Below are 22,267 nucleotides of genomic sequence, written 5' to 3'. Positions count from 1 at the left end.
ATCTCCACTGAGGAAGATGGTGGAGAGGTGGGTGCATATGATGGATGAAATCATCTGGGCTTGTAGGGGAACACTCAAAACCCTGAGTGTTCTTTAGAAGGTCGGAAACTGAAGGTGAAGAACTGACACAAGAATTTCCACAGCCACTCTCTTCAGTTGTGTGGACTGCAGCTCCAACCTTTCAATTTAAAAGGGCTGGTGCCTTCATACAGCATTTCCTCTTATTTTGTGACGACTAAGTCCCACAGCTGCCTAGAACTGCAAGGTTCAGAAGGGAAAAGCAGGCTTTTGTTAAAGATGATGGTAACTGGGGCAGCCCAGAATTTTCAGGGCCAGCACCAAGATGGAGCAATTCCAAGGAGGGGTGGAGGCCTTCCCTTTGCCCGCTAAGCAAAATGCCCTGGTGCTTCAGTCTTGTAAGCCTTGCAACCATTGCGCCTCTACAGAAAATAGCAGTGTTTTTTAGAAGTTCAAATCCCTGGTCCTTTCCTGGCAAGATGCGTTCTTAATTCCATTTATCCCACCCTTTCTTCAAGGAACTTGGGTTAGTCTATAAGCCCCAAATTCTGTATTTTCACAAATACTCTGCCAGAGGTATATTAGGCAGAAAGGTGGTGACTGCCCAAGATCCCATGTTGAACTTCATGGCTGAGCAGGGATTCGAAACTGCATCTTTTTGGTCCTAGTTAGGCAATCTAAGAACCTTCACTCAGTGACTCTCAAATAAATGGACTATTCATCCTTTTCTGATCATTGCTCTTGTGCGGCTTTGCATAGAGAGCCAGTCATCTAAACGCACAAGTGCCATTCACAGAGGATACCTAGTGTGTGTGTTGCATACTTGGCCGCCCATGTCCAAGTTCAAGATAGCAGGTGAAAGGCCACCAGAGTGAAAACATCCAGCATGTGAACACAGCAGGCGGTGGCCCCAGGTGTTCCATTTCATGTACAGTCCAAAGCATTTTAGCCAGAAAAGTGGGATGCTGGGAGCTGTGCAACTTTTTTTCTGTCTTAAAGCTGCAGAAGATTGCACCCTTGGCGAGCTAGTAACATGACAGCAAGTGACCATCCACAAAGAGTAAAATAATAATAATAAAGTTGCTGCTGAGTCCTGAACCTAAGAAGATGACATTTGAAGCCACTTATTACTGTCATCTCTAGCAGCCTCACTTTTCCCCCAGTGGTAAATGTCACGGTTTTAGCCTAGTGCTGTTGCTATTAGCTATGTCCAGAGTCTGCTAGGCTTTGGTTTAAAGAAGAAACTCACTTTTAAAGCAGACATAATCTGCAGCTTTGCAAGGTTATTAAAACTTATATTCAAATATGAAAATAATGGTCACATTAAGCAATAAAATACATCCAGAGAATCAAGATAACAGTTTTGTCCTGCCCAATAGCAAATATGACAAGAGGCATGGAGCTTTAAAAGCTCACAACAGAATGCAAACTATTCCTAGAAATCTCTCATTAGCAAGATTTCATGTATGAATATCTTTATAATTATTTAATGTCTATACCACCCAATAGCCCAAATTGTCTGGGCAGTGAACAACAGTCATAAATGCAATAAAATACAATATAGACTAAAACAGTAATATATAATAAAATTATATTTGAAATATTAAACTACACTTATGCAACCACACAGCTAAAAGTAGTCCGTACTGTTCAGCCTTCTGAAAAACAGCTGACAACCCTCCTCCGCACCCCAAAACCCTCCCAAGTGCTATTTGGAGTCAGTAAATGACTGAACACAGAGTCTTAGCATGGCACCAAAAAGATAGTAAAGTTAGTGCCAGGGGCCTTGGTGGGAGATGATCCTGCAGTTTGGGATTCCCCTTCCGCAGAGAAGGCTGTGCTCCTCACTGACTCCAGCCCTTTCAGAGGCAGAGCTCAGGTGCTCACGGTAGCGTCCAGGTATATTGTGACTGGCTGAGCCGTTCCATCAGTTACGGTGGTCCCAAGCCACACAGGGTGTTACAGGCTAAAAGCGTCTGTGAATTGTGCACTGAAGGATCCTGCAGTCAGTGCAAGTCAGCCAGAATGGATATTAGGACCATCTGGGCCCACGTACTTTGGCTGTTTCATTTTGCACAAGTGGCAGCTTCTGAGCTGTCTGAAGTCACAATATACTCAACTGTGTTAACTACCTTCCACACTCGCTAAGAAGACCAACTTGGGCACTCTCAGCATTTGTCTCTAAGTAGCAAGGGGAGAGGGGGTGCGATGAAAATGGGTACAAGTGCCTCCCCTCTTCAGGATGCTGCTTTTCCTTGATATTATCAGCTTTCCTACTAAGCAAAGATTTTCCAAAGTTTGGGGGATCCACCCAATGGTAACGTCTTTAAATCTCCCCTTCTTTCTTTCCCAAATATAAATGTTGGGAATTTTGGTAAATGCTTCAACAATAACCTGAAACCAAATGCTCACCCATCTTCATAATAGCCCAGTAAATAGGTACAGTATGGAGAAGCTCATATTGTAACTGTCAGCAATGTAGTTGTGAAACCTGATTTGTCTGTTGGATAAAATAGGACAACACCAACTGGACATTCACATGGATGATTACACAGGTGTCATCTTTTAGGTATACATTTAAAGTCTACCAAGAGCACATCCTTAAAAAACAATGTGGAATGAGAGTTTCTGAATTCAGTGGAAACTAATATCGACCTTCACGCTTCAGATGTGGTCTCCCAAGGACATTGTGAATGTACATGCAGCCTTCAGTTTTTGCATTTTTAGATGGATCAATCAAATTTAATATATGGGATCAGGAATTACAGCTCTCAGTGCTGCATCTCTAAGAATGATCTCGTTCTTGCTACATGCTTTTAAAAAAGACTAAGTGATATCTTACTCATGGTGTGCCTGAATTGCCCCCACTTTCTGTTCCCTTCCCCACTCCTGCTTATTCTCCATCATTCACTTGCAGGAGCAGGAAACATTTATTCTGTCCAGCAGGGCAAAAAGACTCTGAACTTTCTTTTAATGCAAGATGCAGCATAAGTAGAAGGTGTTGAAGAAGAATGCTTTGCCCAGCACTGAAGCTGCACAAATCCTAGACCAGCTTACACTGTCCATTTAGCTCACTGCTATCTGCACTGACCGGTAGCATCTCCGCAGGAGCTCAAGGAGGAGTCCTCCTTAACTACCAGCTGATTCATGAAAGTTGATGGGAAATCCAGTGGGGACCATCCAATGGAGAGGATCACTGAGAGGATTATGGGTATTACGCAAGGCGAGAGGGTGCAGTGCAACAGAGATGCTGGAAAGGCTCCAAGCCCAGAGAATTAGAGGCATCCCAGGCAGGACTGGAGGAGCAAAGAAATGCACCCCTGCTCCTCCCACCATAATAGTCCCAGATGTGTGCCTGAATTGCCCCCACTTTCTGTTCCCTTCCCCACTCCTGCTTATTCTCCATCATTCACTTGCAGGAGCAGGAAACATTTATTCTGTCCAGCAGGGCAAAAAGACTCTGAACTTTCTTTTAATGCAAGATGCAGCATAAGTAGAAGGTGTTGAAGAAGAATGCTTTGCCCAGCACTGAAGCTGCACAAATCCTAGACCAGCTTACACTGTCCATTTAGCTCACTGCTATCTGCACTGACCGGTAGCATCTCCGCAGGAGCTCAAGGAGGAGTCCTCCTTAACTACCAGCTGATTCATGAAAGTTGATGGGAAATCCAGTGGGGACCATCCAATGGAGAGGATCACTGAGAGGATTATGGGTATTACGCAAGGCGAGAGGGTGCAGTGCAACAGAGATGCTGGAAAGGCTCCAAGCCCAGAGAATTAGAGGCATCCCAGGCAGGACTGGAGGAGCAAAGAAATGCACCCCTGCTCCTCCCACCATAATAGTCCCAGATGGCTGATTTTGGCTATTTAGCCTTGGTATTTCAGAGGGGGAGGGAAATAGCCCGAGTGCTGCCAGAATACTTTGGATCCCGGAGTTCTCCCTGCCCTGCCCTGCCCCTCTGGAATGCCCCCTTTACCATATCTCCCAGGTTCATTTTTCAACCTCAGAGGCACTGCTTCTACAGTTCTTTCAGCACCAAATCGAGAGGGGGAGGGGGATTTGAATGAGAGGATCCCCCTCCCCATCATTCTTTGGATGAAGGATGACTAGTTCACACATCAGAGCAGCTCTGCTGACCTCAGAGGGAGGGAAGCCAAAAAATCTTAGCCCCCCCCCCCAGGGGGCATCGGACCACTCTGTTTACTGGGGGTGCCAGGGATTCAGATGGGCACCCTCTGCATGCAAAGCATGTTCTCTGCCCCCAAACCGTGCTCCCTCCCCAGGTTGACCAAGCCTGGGATTTGCAAAATCTGTATGCATGTGGCCACTTCACCACACATCTTTGTATTAGCCTCTTTATGCCTATGGATTTTAATGGGATTTGGACTAAATTCACACAAACAGAAGTTAAAAGCAACACTCCTCAGTCTTCTTTCAGAAACACAGTATCTGTTTATAGCCTCCTAGGAAAACAGGACACAACAGGGATCAAAAACATCAGATGGCAGGTGCTGGATCGCATGGCTGCCAAACACAGCGTGGGCTCTGTGCTGCCTTTTCTGGATTGGCCAAATGGCCGGGTTAGAAGGGTTGAAGAGCAGCCACACCAGAGGAAAGACCCGTCTGGAGCAGCAGATGCTGGGCAGCTACCCGCTTAGCACTGCTTGTAGCCCTCGCTTGCCCTGTGACAAAGGGTCACTTTCTGGCAGTTAAGCTGGCCCTGCAGATGCTCAAAGCGAGTGTGTTGCTGTGGCTGCCTCACCAGGCGCTTCATGGGGTGTCCTTCCATCCAGTCCCTCTCGAGTCACCAGCCAGTCACGATTCTGTGAGTGCTTCGCCTGCATAGCTCAGTATCAACAGCATCATAGAATATTCGCAGGTACCTCATCACCTTTCTTGTGCAACTGAGACGAAACTTGTCCTTCCTTCCTGTCTCTTTGTCACATTGGAAATTCAACTGTCAGGCGTGAAACAAAGTTGGCTGAGGAAATCCTATTAGCTGTCAATATTTTCTCGTCCCTGTACATTTTCTCTCTGTGTGTAGAGGTGCTGCTTCTGCAATAGCTTTCCCAGGTAAGTGTACTTTCCCTGGCCAGATTAAGCTGTCAGATCATTGCTTGAACACCTAATGGGATGAAAAAATGATCCTTCTGTGCCATGGGAAGAAGGGCTAGTGATGGCCAACATGATCTGCATTGCATTGGCGTCATGAAGACTCCACATGGATGAAGGATGATTATGGAAATAAGACTCAGCCACCCTTAAGGGTAATTACCCAGAAATTAATTACCCAGTTGTAATGTCTGGCCATGAGAATTGGGCTATAAGGAAGGCTGAGCGCCGAAGAATTGATGCTTTTGAATTGTGTTGTTGGGGAAGACTCCTGTGAGTCCCTTGGACTGCAAAGAAATCAAATCAGTCAGTCCTAAGGAAATCAACCCTGACTGGTCTTTAGAAGGTCAGGTACTAAAGCTGAAGCTCAAATACTTTGGCCACCTAATGAGAAGGAGAGACTCGTTGGAGAAGACCCTGATGCTGGGAATGATTGACGGCAAAAGGAGAAGGGGATGGCAGAGGTTGAAGTGGCTGGATGGGGTCTCTGGAGAGGTGGGTGTGGGGTTGGAAGTACTCCAGGGGATGATGGAGGACAGGAGAACCTGGAGGAATGTTGTCCATGGGGTCTCAGAGAGTCGGGCATGACTTCACGACTGAACAACAATGAACAACCCTTAAGGGCAGTGTGGGTCAGGTTATCTCCTGGCTCAAATGGGAGCTTTGAACTCAGCTCTGCTTGTCAACAGGTTAGCAACAGCTCTGCCAACCCACCTGTCCACCCATCTTTCTGTTCACTTTGGTGTGCAGTATTGCCGCTCTGCTTTAATACACAAGACCAGGAACTGATTCACACATTTGTGGGCATCCATTGATGGCCTCCAGGAAAAAGGCCATTGCAGATTTAGAGGTGGAACTTTCCTGTGAGCCCGTGTGGCTTAGTAGTCAGAGTGCTGCATGGAGACTTTGAGCCATCCTCTGTTTCTCAACATAACCTACCCTGCGGGATGGTTATGAGGAGGAGAAGGACCATGTAAGCAGTCCTGGAATGCTTGAAGGAGGAAAAAAAGCAGGATAGAAGATAGAAGATAAACATAACACATAAGTGCCATTACCTCCAACCTTAGGGCAGTCTCTCTTAACCTGGTACATGCCAGATATTTTGGACTACATCTCCCAGCTTTCCTGATGGAACGATGGGAATTAACTCTATACTGTAGGGGCTCTACTGGAAGAACGGTGAGGAAGTTATTAAGGTTCAACAAACCTGCAGTGAATTTTCCCAACATCCAAAATCCAGGGCAGTTTTTTGGAACCATTTCAAGGCTTATGACCTTCAGCTTGTAAGGAAGAGCACCCAAGTGTGCAGCCCTGGAGCTTCCTTCCTCAGTAATTCTGTTGACAAGAGCTGTATCTGCTGTGAGAACAAAACTGGTTGCCTTCCCAAAGCAGCTTTGCCCCCTCATCTCTCTGGAAGAGGGAGTGGAGCCCATAAACCTATAAAATCCAGGACAAGAATCATTGTTGCCTTTTCTTCTGGGCTTGATGAAATAAACTGACTCATTGCTCAGCCAGGCAACTTGGGATGTCTACAGGATATTCCTCTGAGCTACGCAGGAGGAAATATGGCCACAGAGAAGAGGAAGCAAAGCTTTCTTTTGCTTGTTTATATTCTGCATCAATATTTCATCATCGTATTCAATGTAATGCACATCATCTTTGACACAGGTGGTTTTATTTCTTTCTAAGTATCCTCAAATATAAAGTGAGGTTACTTGGCTGGACCAGGCCTTTGGGGATTGCTTCAAACTCTTAATACCTCTGGAAGGCATCAGGTTGGGGAAGCCTTACAGTCAACACCTTTCTTTTGGAATAAGCTCACCCATTCAGCTGTCAGCCAATAGGAACATCATAATTAGGATGAGGCAAAATTACATGCATTGTGAATCAGTTTCAGGAAGATGGAAACACTTTCATAAAAGACAGAAGAAATAGGAAAAGCTGGTTAGGATCAAAAGCTTAATCTAGCCCTGAATCTTGCTTCCCAGAGGGCCAACTAGATACCTTAATAGGGAGCCCACAAGCAAGACGAAACCCCTGGGAGTGAGGGCTGCTCCTGCTCAGGTATACTGCTTCTGATGCTGGAGGTTCCCATGCAGGATACTAAAGGATCATGGCTACATCCCCTGGAAGTGAATTCCACAAGTTGGGAGAGGAGATTCCCCATTCAGCCACGCTTTGCTGCCACCCAGAGAAGTATTGGTGCCAAGTTTGCAGAGCTGAATGCCAGGACTTTTACTCGCAAGATATTATATCTGCTTACCACCAGTGAGAAAGTGTAGTGTAGTGGTTAAGGATGCAGGATTGGGACTTAGAGAACTGGGTTCCAGTCTGTACTGGGTGGCTACGGGCCAGTCACAGCTCAACCTATCTCCCAGGCTGTTGTTGTGAGGATAAGATTGAACGCAGGAGAAGAGCTATGAAGGTGCCTTCAGTTTCTTGAAAGGAAAATATAAATATAGTCAACAAGCACCACCACCTCAGGTTTTGCTGATCTCTCTGAACTCACTGGCAATGCTCACAGTACCTTGGAAGGAATGGACATTCTCTGCAACATTGCTGTTGTAATGCTTAGTATTTTGGGTGGTTTGGTCTTGAATGGGTAAGTGAGACCCATGAATGATACGAAAGACATAAATAATATGTGCACCCAGGATCAAGACAGCTGCCTGCATTTTAGGACTCTTCTTGGAGGGAAGGGCAATAGGGACAATCCTGATCACAGAATCATGGAGTTGGAAGGGGCCTAGCAGGCCATCAGGTCCAGCAGCCAGCTCAGTGCAGGCCTCAAGTCTCCCATCCAGATTCCAACCAGGTCTGACCCTGCTTAGCTTCCAAGATTAGGCAGGATCAGGCACTTCAGGCTATAAGGAGTCCCTGTCATTCAATATTGACCACTGCTCCCCCTGTGACTTCCCAGTTTCTGATCCTGCAGAGCACGGACTGTGTCTGTGATTTTGGATTCAGCTGATGAGCCCTCCCATCGCTTTTTATAGTGCTAGCCAAAGCAAAGGCTTTGGGAATTGGAGACTGCTAGATCTTCAGGATCAAGGCTAGATCAAAGGTTGGATTGTGGGGAAATACGCCGGTAGCAATCCATGCTTCGGCTCAAGGGAAAGTCAGTGTGCCTGCCCTGAAGTGACCCAAACAATCTGACCTCCAAAAATACTTGCCTTGATTCTTACACTGGTCTTGCGCACTCTGTATTGATTCCATCTCAACAGAGGGAGGTGTGAATGCATTTATTCCCCCCCCCCCCCCCCCGGCACTGAAAGATTCCAGTGCTCTCTTCCACATAGGAAACCGGCTCTGCCTAGATTTTCCAGGGCTATGTAATTAGTGCACTTCATATAGCCTTCCATTCTCCACTTCCACACCTTCTCAATTTAATTTTGATGCAGGCATTATTAAATTGCAGGGCCAGCAGCCCAGGGATCCTATTTAGAAGAGCCTTAAGATTGAGGCACCAAGGCTATTTCTGCGTTATAGATTTCCTCTGACATGAGCAGCACTTTGTTTGTTTACTTCTTGGAGGGTACCAACGGGTGCTCCCAGGCAGAAGCCTTCTTTCTAGCTTTACCAATTAACCATGGCCTGTTGCCATTGCCAGTCAATCTATTTGCATCCCACATTTTCCACAGTACATTTTCCCTCAAAGCCCTCTACAAAAGCAACAACTGCAGTCACCACCATTACAATCCATTGCAAGACAATATTATCTCACTGACAGTTCACTTAAAACATACCCAGATTTCAATAAACACAACCAAATATGTCCATTTCTGTCCATTAACAGTACCCAGTACCAATAATAACATATGTTCACATCAAAGAATTTGCTAGCAGTGCAGTCCTATCACTGCCTACTCTGAATGGGTCCCCACTGGGTGTAAAGGAGCTTTCTCCCAGGTAAGCATCTACTGGAGAACAGCCTAAAGCAGGGGTCCTCAAAGTTTTTAAACAGGGGTCCAGTTCACTGTCCCTCAGACTGTTGAGGGGCCAGACTATAGTTTGAAAAAAATATGAATGAATTCCTATGCACACTGCACATTAAAAATTAAAATTACTTAAAATTAATTAAAATTTAAAAAAAGAAAAAGTGTTTGCTCCGCTTGCTCGGACTGCAGCAGAAGCCCAAGATGAGGTAGGGAAGAGCATGTCTGTATTCAAGGGACATAGCTACAATGTCCGCGATCATGCTGGGGTGCGGGGAAAATGGGCACGATCATGCTTGTGGGGCGGGGAGATGGACATGATCACACTCGTGCAGGGAAGGCCATCTCCCCCCCTCCCCAGCACAACCATGATTGGGCCTGTCTTCCCTGCGCGGCCATCTCCCCACTAAGTACGCCTGTGCCAGCTCTGAACTTTTGGACTCGCTCAGAGATTGTTTTCTGCAAGCGAGTCCAAAACCAATGAGGTGAGCCGGATCCAGCCCATGGGCCATAGTTTGAGGACCCATGGCCTAAAGAGGCCGACAACAACTTTCTTCATGCACAACAAACTCACAAAGAAAAGGAGAAAGAAAGCAACACAGGGAACTTCAAGAGCAGAAAGGGATGCTCGGCTCACCAAGGGGCAACGAAAGGCACCCTCCATCTCAGGACAATTCCCCTCTGGACTCTCTTTTCACAACGAAGGTGCAGCTTTTGCACAACTGTCTCTGCCGCACAGCTCGGACTGAAGCGGGAGAGCACACGTGCACCCCAACGTCCGTCTCCCACCACTCCTGGCTGTGCCCCTCCATCCTTCCCTTGCCAACGGACTCTTCTCTGTCTCCCAGCCATCTCCTGCCCAGGCAGGCACCCCGTTCTCACTGCGTCTCCCACTGCCACAGCAGCACGCAGAGGGCGAGCCCTCCCAGTGTGGGGTGTGTGTGAAGCACTTGCCTCCGTGCAATTTGCGGAGCTTCCTGCTCTACCACTGGGGCAGGGGATTGATCTGGCCTCCAGGGAGGGCTGGCCCTGCTTGAGCACCACCCGCCTGATTGGCCCTTTTGCTGCTGAAAGGGTTTTCTGCCTTAAGAGGAAAGAAATGAAGACACGGTTGGAACAGCTCAAGAGGGTGATGGATGGAAGAGAGCATCCTCTGCAGACCTCATCTCATTCTGCAAATGAGGCTAGGGTCGTGATTGCTTCGTCAGGGCTATCCCCCTGCATGCAGCCCTTCCCAGAACGGTGCTCACTTGTGTTTCCTCTGTGTGTCTTCCTTTTTGCGGTGTTACCAAATGCAGCTTTTATGCCATGATTGCCCCTTCCACTTGGAACTCTTCTGTGTTTCCCCGCCCTTGTTCTGCCTTTTTTCTGTCCATAGAAATGGTTAAGAGGGAAAAGGTGGAGAAGCTACAGAATATCTTTTGAGTGACTAAGAGCCATTCCTCTGGAAGCATCCTCTTTTGGGAGCTCACAAAAGCTGATTTCTTGGAAAGATCAGAACAGCACAACTCCTGCAGCTGTAAATTGCCTTCTCGCCACAGTTGTGTCTTTTGGAAAGGTGTAGTTTTAACGTGTGCAGTTGAAAGTGCCACATCTTTTTCCTTTGACACTATCTTCCACATTACCCCAACAGTCTGCTCCATGTTCATTTTTAACCAGTCTTTACATTTACACTACAATGAGTTTTTGGCCTATATTTGAAGGAAAAAACGTTAAATATTGAGCTTAACTGTAATTGATTTTAGGCTTGAAGAATTTCTTTGGAAAGGCTGGATATAACTGCCACAGCGGGGATGTACCTTTCTCAGCAACGGCTTATTATTTCCAGCTTTTTGCAAATACCATTTAAAAACTTGTGATCCATTGCAGTTAAGCATTATGGAACAAAGATTCAATTTTTAATGTAATCCATTACAGAATTCTCATTCTTGTTCATTATTTGAGGAGGGACTATGCTAATTAAGTGATACTGTGCTGATTTTAAGAAATGAAGATGCTTCTAAAATAGTTTATTGTCCCTTCCATGCACTGTAGAAGCCCCCAAGTGTTCTTCCTTGCCCAAGAACACTTTTGGCCAGTGGCCAGTTACAGGTAGGGTTGGTTAAACCGAAAAAGGGGAATTAAATCTTTTACACTTGGGAGAATGGACAGGAAGGAGAACCAGGAAGAAAGATGAAGACTGGTGGGTAAACAAGGGGGAGCAGGAAGACAAGGAAATTAGTGAGCATGTTGGAAGGACAAGGAACTAAATGTGGAGTTTGTTGGATGGGCCATCCTGAGAGAATGGCAAAGGGGTTATTAAGGCTCAAGAGGTAGTTAGTGAACTTTCCCAGTGTCCAAAAGCCAGGATAGTTTCTCAAAGCCATGCCCAAGACTTCATGGCAGATAATTGCCTTGGAACTGCCTTCCCCAATAATTTGATAGACAAGGGCTGTTTTTGCTGTGAGAACAAAACTGTTTGCGCCTTACTGACGTGGTTTTGCTCCCAGGAAAGAGGAGTTGGTTCAAACTTGTGTTATGTACTGACAGACTGTGCAACAGTGGAAGAGGGGAACTTTATAGAATCTGTGGTATCATTCATTCTCAGCCTGGGGAGAGGCATAGCTGAGTAGTTTGCCCTGGCATGTTTGGATTCTGGTGGAGGATTCTCTGTCCTCTGCATATGGAATGTATATGTTCTAACATAAACATCTTCAGTTAACAACCTGGCAGCTGCATTAGTCTGAACTGGCAATAGAAGTTTTTGAATCTTCTTTAAAAGCAATGTGATTATTATTGTTGCATTGCATTTATATCCCACCTTTTTTGCTCTCCTGAGGAACCCACGGCAACTCACATAGTTTCATTTCATCCTCACAACAACAAACCTGTAAGGTAGGCTTGGTGGAGAGTGACTGGCCTAAAGTCAGCCAGTGGGCTTAAAGCTAGATCTCCAAGTCCCAGCCCAGCATGCTTAGCCATTATTATTTATTATATTTCTATCCCGCCTTTCTCCCATTGTGGGACTCAGGGTGGCCACATGAGGTTCGCAGGTGGTCTCCCCTCCAAGCTCAGGCCAGCCCCAGACCTGCTTGGCTTCAACCAAGTGGATGCCTTATGTGCTTCCAGACCATACTTGGTCAACCATTACACCATACTGGTTCTTTTTAGAGTGCATTGCATTAATATTATCTGAATGTGAGTGTAAATTTAAAGACAATTGCAAGTTTTGACTTCTATAAGAAAGGGCTAATTATCTTCAAAAAAACAAAATAAAACATTGGTTTAGTTTGCACATAACATGGCTTCATGGTTTATTTAACTCTGTTTATTGCCTTACCCAGGGTTTGTCTGCAGACTATTTAATAAACCACGGTTTGTTTTCTTAGTCCTTGAATTGTGTGTTTCCCTTATCCTTCCTTGCCAGTATCTCAAATGCCTTTGTAGCACTGTACCATTGACACACAAAGCAACTGGGATTTTTTATCACCCTTGTGCAAAACAACCCTTGAACAACCATGGTTCTGGAGTTGCATGTAACAACAACCCATGGCACAGTTCACCCCAAGAACAAACTATGGATTCTCTTCTTAAGTTTGTTAGGGCTATATTAGCACAACCACATTTACTCATCACAAAACCCCAAAATTCAACCATCTAAACCATGGATTAGCATTATGTGTGAACCAAACCATTTTGTCTTTGCAAGGACACACAAATTAATTCTCACCATCTCTTGAGCAAGGATGTTAATCAGTCATTGACGGAAGTATAGCTATTTACTGTTTAAATCCAGATGAGTCAATCTTTTCCCAAAATGTGGACAAATGTTGTGCAAGTCAGAAGAAATGTTATTTGCATGAAATAATGTAATTGCTAAAGGGAGAAGACATCTGCAATATTACAGGCAGAATATCCATGTTTTGATTACCTTATTCATAAAATCATACTGTTTTGTGACCATTCATTTCCTCTTGTTTCCGGAATGATATAAATCAGAAGTTCAGGCTGGTGGCTGAGCATGTTTGACCAAGCAAGCCAATCATCCATCACATTTAAAAAACCAGCAAAATGCCATTTTATTAAATAAAATGACCTTTTACTGGCTTATTTAAAAAAAAACAAAAAACAATATCCTTTTTCATCCCAGCACCTTACTGGCCTTCCAGAAGAATAAGTCACGTGTTTTATAATTTAATAATAATAATTTTAGTTTGTAGTTCTTGATTTCATTACTTTTGCTGAGAGTATGTAGTGTGTTTTCCTGACAACATAAATGAGTCTTCCCTGTTTGAGTGCTCTCCAGCAATGCTGGAATACAAAACCAATCAGTCCAAACTGCCCAATAGTCATGCTGTCTGGGGAAGATGGGAGCTGTAGTCTGACATATTTGGGGTGTTCCTGATTGGAGAAATCTGTTCCATAGTACCACATTATAGTGTTGTCATTGTTAATAATATTAGTATTAATATCCCACCAATCCCAGTGATTGGGACTCTAGACGTTCCTACCAGTTTTTATATGTCTAGGGATAGGTGAGAACTGATAGCAGGAAGGACTACTGTATTCATGCCCTTCTTGTGTTCTTCCTTGAGATATCCAATTGTAGATGTTGGAACACTGGTCTGGTGCATTGGTGCAGGGCCAGCTTCCCCGGGGTCAGTAAAAGTGAGCATGCATGAGAGGGTGCGGGCTGCAAAACCTGGCCAGCCCAACGAAGCTGCTGCAGCCAAGGAAGCCAAGGCCATGTGGAAAATGCCCAACTAGCACATGCTGCTGCTTCTGGGGGGGGGGGGGTATCTAAGGGGCCAGTGAAGACTGGACCAGAAACTGGGAGCCCAAGACCTGATGCCGAGTCATCTGAAGGCATAACAAATTGAAGGATCTACCAGTGACTATTAGCCATGATGGCAAAATGGGAAAAGATCTGACGTTAGAGATTGCTTACACTCTGAATACCAGATGCTGGGGACAACTTGCAGCGGAGGGCTATTTCCTTCCTGCCTTTCTTGTAACCTTCCAGAGGAGGTCACTGGGAAGCCCCTGTTGGAAACAGAATGTCAGGGCCTCTTGCCCTTGGCCTTATCTAGGGAGGATGTTCTGATGCTTGGACACTGGTTGTGAGTGCCCACCTTAGGTGTGCAAGGGAGCGTGACAGGACTGATGGCCAGACACCTGCCAGGGGTGTGCAGCTAGCAGTGGCCCACTGACTGGTCCTTTCATTAGCAGGGTGACTCAGTAATAGCAGAGCCTCCTCAATGGGTGCGGAAGGATGTCTGCTGGGAGTAGGACCATGAAACTGAGGCGGGAATGGGATGGAGCAGCCGGAACTGGGATCAAGAGCACCCCATGCCGCAATATGTTGCTGCAGATCCAATGGCTCATGGCTCATGAACATTCATAGACTTTCCTTCTGCAAACCAGTGGCACTGGGGACACTCCCGGTGACTTCTGCCTGTCTGGTGTGCATCTTTCCAGGAAAGCATTTCCTCCTCTTTACCTTACTGAATTATTTTGCCGTGTGGCTTAACCCCCTGGATATGTAAAGCAGGGATTCTCATCTCCAGGACACCACCAGTCAATCTAAGCTCGCTCCCTTAAGTGATTAAAACACTCCCTGGTGCACGTTCTCCTCTTTGGATCCGTGAGCGCTTTGCAAAGACTCTGGGGGGCTTGCTGATTTAAACAAATTGCCCCGAGGTGTGTTCCTTAACTTCAAGCATCCCAGTGGTCTCTCCACTAACTGCACTTTAAAACACTCTGATGAAGTACTTTTGTAGAACAGAAAATGATTCATGGTGCATAAATTAATCATTCTGATTTAACTTTTGTGATGCTTGAAAGGTATTTGGAGGTTGGAAAGACTTGTCCTCTTGAATGTACGGTCCTCTTGTTTTTCCTCAGCCTGCTAATTATTTTTGTCTGCAGCTGATGAAGCGGGAAATGTTGTGATGCATACAGAAGGAATAAATCCCAGACATGTGGCAGTGCAGCTCTTGCTAAGAGCAACAAAATGGGGATTCAGCCACAACTGTAACTGGAGTCGATGAGACTTAGTCACAACGAACGTTCGCCGGCTTCTGCTTAAAATGGAAAGGGGCTGCTTTTCAGTGAGATACCTTGCACTTTGTTCGTTTGTTTCTAACACCCCTGTGATAACATCACACCAGTCACATCATGCATGTTCAGATGTGCATGCTTTTGCCACATCACATTCTCTAATTAAAAAGAAGACCAGATAGGGCACATGGTTAAGACTACAACTCTTCACAAGCAAAGCAAACACAGGTCCCAGTTAAATAGCCATTCCTCACTTTGGGGTGTGCACTGGGCACACTCACCAATTTAAATCAGGGCAAACACAGATGCACTAATCCCATTCATCATTGTGAATGGTGTAAACCATCCCTCTGAGATGGCTGTCTAGTAGCATCTTGAAAGCCTCTAGTTTGGGAGAACACACAACCTCCCCAGATAATTGGTTCCATTGTTGTACTGCTCTAACAGTGAGGAAGTTCTTAACATAGAAACATAGAAACAGAGCAAGTCAGAAGGGGTCTCCCGGGCCATCTAGTCTGACCCCTGGCTCCAGCCGGCTCTGCTTACGACATGCCCACCACCATTCTTCCTAATGTTCAGCCAAAACCCGGCTTCCTGTAGCTTGAGCCCGTTATTCCTTGTCCTGCACTCAGGGATGATGGAGAAGAGATCCCGGCCTTCCTCTTTGTGGCAGCCTTTCATGTACTTCTAACATGCTATCCTGCCTCCCCTCAATCTTTTCTTCTCAAGGCTAAACATGCATGCCCAGTTTTTTCCACCGCTCCTCACAGGGCTTTGTTTCCAGTCCCTGGATCATCCTTGTTGCCCTCCTCTGAACCCTTTGCAGCTTGTCCGCATCTTTCCTAAACTGTAGTGCCCAAAACTGGACATACAGGTGAGGCCGAATTAGTGCTGAGTAAAGGGGAACTAGTAGTTCATGAGATTTGGAAGCGTTACTTCTATTAATGCAGCCCCAAGTAGCATTTTGGGTTTTTTCCAGCCATATCACATTGTTCACTCATATCCAGCTTCTAATCTCCAGCAATTCCAAGATCCTTCTCATTTGCATTAGTCTTAATCCAGGTACCCCCCCCCCCAATCTTGTAATGATGCACTTGGTTTCTTTCTCCTATGTGCAGAACTTGCCATTTAACCCTATTTGATTTCAGGATTACTTTGAATTTTGTTTCTGTCTTTCAGGATGTTAGCTATCCCACCCAATTTTGTGTCCAATGTTGCCACACACACAAATATCTGGGTCAGGGCTAAAGAGAAGATTGTGACTCTTAGCATCTTGGTTGGAAGCCCTTTTCCAGCTGCTCCCATCTGCAGTAAGATATAGTCATTTAGACATGCACAGGGTAGGCATGTCATGAGCAGAGCTGACTGGAGCCGGGGGTCAGACTAGATGGCCCAGGAGGACCCTTCTGGCTCGCTTTGTTTCTATAGTCAGGGCTGGCATCCAGGGTAGGTCACCTGCCACTGATAAGTCTCCCCAGACTTGCCCCTCCTCTTCATCAATGCAATCTGCTTGTTAGCTTGCCTGCTGACAGTTTACTTATTTTTCCCCTCTTCCCTCCCCATCCTTCCTCCTCCTGTGCTATATACTTTTAGATTGTAAGCCTAGGAGTCTCTCTTGCTAATTGATTGTATGGTGCTGCAGGAGTCTTTTTTAGCTGAGGAGTGAGATAAAATACTTTTGAGTAGAAATGCACATGTTGAACCTGGGATTTTCTTCAGGAGAAGTATGTATTCTCCCTCAGAGTTCTAACCCTTTTCTGATCTTAGGGTTCTTCCTGGAATATAGTGCTTGGTACAAATGTCACTTCTATCAAACATCGTTAGCACTACCATGAATTCATGTAACCAGTAATTTGAAATACAGAATGGGCATCAATTTTAATATTCACCTTTTTGCATCGGTGTTAACTTTCCCCAGGCTATTTTCCTTTGCTCAGTTTGGTGTTATTGCTACATTGTTGCTTGTAGTTCTTCAACCACATACAGGAGCTGGAAGTGTTCATTCTGTCCAACAGTATAAAACCTTTGGGCTCTCTTTAAATACAAGTGTGCATAAATAGAAAGTGCTGAATTTAAATAACAATGTGTTGTTTATCACCAGGCCTGGGCAAAACCTCAGCAGGGAAGGATTAAATAAATGTTTCTGGGAAGCACGTTGAGTTAAATTTCACCACACAATCTTCTAAATGCTACTTTTCTGTGGTGTATCACTGGAACTATACAAAAATTGCAGCTCAACATAAGGTTGAGTTTATCCTTCTTAGCTTGTAAACTATGTGTCCATAAACAGGGATGAATTCGCTTTGTTAATCCGCCCTTAATTCTCAAATGCTCTGGGGTTCACATTCAATTTCCAAATTGTAAAATTCAGCATGCAATGTTTGCATTCCGGTTAATAAGCATTAATGTCCCAGTCTGAATGTAAGCTATTGCTTTGCTCTTAATGACTCTCTGTGTAAAAGCCAGCAGGGTCCTTTAAACACGGCTATTATGGTATTTAAGACTGTGTGTTATATTCAGGTACAACAACACCCCCTCAAAAAACAATTAACACCAATCTGCGGCCCAACGCCAAAGGCAATTTCTGTTTAAGTCAAGCCAACTGTTCAGCGGTGGGTGTTTAGAAGGTGGTTTGCAGAGGTGCTGAAAAGCAAGAGGCCCATGGGAAGCTGCCAATAGGACCATCTAACCCAGCATCCTTGGCATGCAGCTGCTGCTGCTTTTTGGGGCTTAAAGCAAGGCTTTCCCCAGCCTTATGTGGAGAGGCTGAGAACTGAACCTGGGCCCTTTCACATGCAAAACTGGTGTTTGATCATGGGTCTACAGCTTTTCCTTTTCAGACCCTTTCCCCAGTCAAATTTGAGTTTCCTGAAAAGAAATAACCATTCCACAAACTCAAACCCATCACATGGATTCTAAACTTAGCAGTACTTATGAACTTGATATTCAGGGTTGGTTAACCTCCAGGATCCCAGTCCCAGGCTCTTGGCCAGTGTAATGTAGGGGTTATCTCTATATACCACTTGTGGGTTGGGTTGTCAGTGACCAACCCAATGAATGAAACCCCTGTACTCCTGAGCCCCAGTCCAACACTCTAACCACTAGTCAGCACTGCTGCTTGTTGGTTGGCTTGCCTCCTTTATGCCCTGCCCTTGAATCAAGAGAGATTGCGAGGACAGGAGGCCTGGCAGCCCTGCTTCTGACTTGCAGGCTAGATCAGTGTGTCCCCTGCTGTCCCCTGCCACCAGCAGCCCTCCCCAAGAAATGCTGCTCTGTCCCAGCGGTGAAGTACTGAAACAGAGAAACTATAAAACTATAAAAAATATAAAACTATATTAAACTTTTGTAATGCTACTAAGCAGGTTTTTATTTATTTTTTACCCTGAGGGTGTTCACATGGCAAAAAAGCCCCAACCCTCCTGCATTTGCTAAATGATCCATGTAAGACGTGACACAAGCAAAAGGGAAAAGGAGGGAGGGAGCTTCTGTTTTAATAGAAATTGTAAACAAGGTGGCAGCAGTGGGGAGGCAGCCGGAGACCTTTGCCTTCTTCATCCTCTCATGCTCACCGGGCCATTGATCCTAGTGGCCTCTGTGAGGAAAGGGGGACCCAGTCCTTCTGCTGAAAGAATCGGATCGTGTCATCTTTCTGGATGCCTCTTTCTCTTCTGCTCTCCTCTCACCCCGTATGCCCAAATCCCTCTCACTGCAGCTTACTGGACACATTTTATACATGCTGCATCCTTGTGGCAAGCAAATTACTTGCTCCTTCCGGGGAGCTGTGCCTCTCCTTTTGCATTCCTGACTTTGACTCCAGTGCTGTATTGGTTTGGTGGGCAAGCTGGGGGTCTTGGGGACTGAGCAGAAGTTTTTCAAGATCTCGAGCAAAGGGTAACCACCTCCATACCCACCTCTTAGCAAAGTTCCCTCTCTTGCTCTTAACTTGAGAGCAGATGTTAAATCATCTCTCTGCTTAGGTGTTCAGTCAATTTGGTTGCCATAAGCAAAGAAGCCGAGCACTCTGGCCAATCAAAGGAAAAACACATCTTCCTGATTTCAAAGACCATCCTGTGATGTAAACATTCTTGCTGATTAGCTCAGGCAGGTGTGTTAAAACAAAAGCACAAACTGACAATGATCCTTCTTCTTTGGCATCCTAATGAAGCTAATGAAGTCTCCGTGATGCACTAAGAACAATGGAACCATTTAAGTTAATAACAAGTTAGGAGAGAGAACAAACTTGGAATCAAGAGGAGAGAAGGGCAGCAAAAGGGGGAGGAACATGGAGACAAATTCATTTCTCACTTCCTGTACAAAAATGTCTCATTATCAGTGATAATGAGCATTCCAGTGCTTTGAGAATAAAGGGGCATCTTGATAGCTTTTGAATATGCTGATGCTGCAATGCAGAGGGATCAAAGGCCTCCTTTTCCTACCCTTTTCATCCCTTAACATTTTGTGGAGGCTGGAAGTGTATCGGTTTGTAAGTGGAACAAAGTGTCCAAGGCTTCTAGCACATAGCTGTTTCTGCTCCTGATTCATCTTCATCCTTTGCAGAGGAAAAGAAAGATGAAAGGTGTCAGGTGAATGCTAGCGTACTACCATTTAAATCCTTAGAAGGCTAAAAACATGAGTCTTGGCAGGATTAAGACCAAAGATCCAACAAGGGGGTTTCAGTAGGAAATGCAGCAATTTAAAAGAACACTAGAGATTCAGTCGCAAGGTCTATCTGAGAAGAATCAGTTCAGAGACAGGGCAAAAACCAGAAGATCAGGAGGGAAGCAGGCAGGAAGACAAATCAACACGGCAGCAAGTAGAAAGATTTTATTTATTTATTTACTTTATTTGGAGAACTTATATGCTGCCCTATTCTCATAAGCCTCCGGGCAGCTTAAGATGGGGAGATGAGGAGGTGAAGGCAGTATGAAGAATTCAGGTAGCCCTGCAGACAGAATCTCATTACTGTCCAGTCAAAGTTCCAACCTGCTCTAAAGCATGTATAGCAGAGATGGGCAATTGATGACTCTCTAGATGTCTTTTGCCTAACACCATCCATCAGCACTAGCCAATGGTGAGGGCTGATGGAAGTTGTAAGCCAGAATGTCTAGAGAGATTCAAGTCACCCGTCCTTAATTTATAGACAGAGGAGAACAATGGAGAGAGGGAATCAAGCTTGAGTCTAAGAGGAGTAGTCCAGTAGTACCTCTCCTTCCCTCTCCTCTTTGCAGCCTGATTCACCCTCAGGATCTCACTACACAGGCTAGAAGACTCCAAGGTCAAGTCATGGCTGATCTGAAAAATCTGACATGGTAGCTGCAGTGGAAATTCTGGCTTTGGTTGCTGCAGCTTTAGAAATCTTCTGTCAATGCAACACAATTAGTACACACAGAGCTGTATATCCAAGGCCAAGCTACCATGTCTTTCTGCCAAAGAGTCCTTTACAACCATTAAGCGCAAGGCTGCATTCAGAAAGGATTCAAAGAGCAAACAGGAACCTTATTGATGCTGGGGGCAAAAATAAAGTCTAACAGGGAGGCAGTACAATGTGAATGAACAAATGAAATGAACTGCAGAAAAACAGGAAGGAAAAAACCATCAGCCATATCATCAATATGATAATCCAAGCAAAGCAGCTGGCGAGGAGAAAGAGCTTGCAGCTTAGCAACTGGACCACCAGAACCTTTTTGGTAAAATTATGGCAGAGTTCCCAGCACCTTGATATTCCACACCTGGTGTAGGCCACAAGTCAGGTCCTTTCTCCTCTAAACCAAATCCTTCTTCTGAGACTGCAGCATGGTGCGTTGGGTGGCAACAACCGGAAGGGAAACGACAACGCCACGGCAGCAACAACGCACACAATCCGCCTCAGCTGGAGACCCCTTCCAGCATCCCTGTCCATCCTCCACTTCAGTCTTGGTAATGTGTAGACTGGCTTTTATTTGCTTGTTTTGGTGATTCGGTTGTTGGGACCTCATCAGCCTGGCCATCAACTCTTTCCTATGGACTGCTTTAAGTTTGGTATGTGAGACAAAGAGGTGTTTCTTCAGCCTTGGAGTTTTCTACCAGCCACAACTCATTCATGCACATAATTTCAGTGGTCATACCATCTGTATGGACCTTTAACATGGCCATGTGTCAGTTGCAACTCTTTTAAGGACCTTCATAACTCAGCTGTGTCGTTTTTAGTTGCGGGGTGGGGGGGGCAGGTTGGCAAACAGAGAGTGGATTTTTGTATAGAATCATAGACTGGTATTGCTGGAAGGGGCCGGTTAGGCCATTCAACCCAGTCCCTGCCGAGTGCAGACCTCCAGATTAAACCACCCCTCTCAGGTGGCTGTCCAGCTGCATCTTGCATGCCTCCATTGTGGGAGAGGGTAATTGCTTCCATTGGCCTACTGCTGTAACAGTACTTTTTCCTGATGTCCAGTCAGGATCTGGCTTCCTATAACCCCATTATTCCATGTCCTGTCAGGTACTGGTCTATATTTCCCAGAATCCTCCTTTTTGCCCATTTAAAACACGTCACTGTTCTGTGAAAACGGCCAACTACTTTTTGCCTGGAACTGCAGAAGAGAGGTGATTGCTTTTTTCCCTTTCTGCCCAAGAAATACAGCTGGTTCCTGTCCTGAGACAAAACCTGTGTGAGGCTGCCTGAGGTGAGGGCTTTATTGCTGACTCAGCTGCTGAAAACTCTGCTCAATCAGATCCCATTAAAGCAGCAGAGTCGATGACAGCTTAAACAGTGGCTTTATGACATAGTAATGCAATGGATACGTAGGCATTTTCAAATGCCAGTGCGCTTTGCTCTCTGGGTGGGTGAGTTAAGTTCTTTCCCTACTCAACATGGGACTTCCTAACCTACCTTTAAAAAAAAAAGTCCAGCTGTGCTCTTACAGCTTTAATTTCCCTGAAATCATGCATCAGCTGCTTATTTTCTTAATGTGATCTTCTCGCAAGCTCCCAACAGTGCCATATCTGTTTCTCATAGAGGAAGATAAAGATGCAAGGAGAAGCCTCCCTTGCTGTGGTGTTCAGACAATTTCAATTTCACAGAAGGGAAGGAGTGGAATTGTCAATCTTGGGTGGGTGGAAGAAACAGGCATTGGAAAGGAAGTTGCAGATTTGAAAGATTTTTTTTTTTTTTAATAAATGTGGGGTGAGG

This window comes from Varanus komodoensis, unplaced genomic scaffold (genome assembly GCF_004798865.1).
Source record: "Varanus komodoensis strain SLA01 unplaced genomic scaffold, ASM479886v1 scaffold8, whole genome shotgun sequence".
Classification (NCBI taxonomy): domain Eukaryota; kingdom Metazoa; phylum Chordata; class Lepidosauria; order Squamata; family Varanidae; genus Varanus; species Varanus komodoensis.
Note: the sequence above shows the minus strand (reverse complement) of the source record.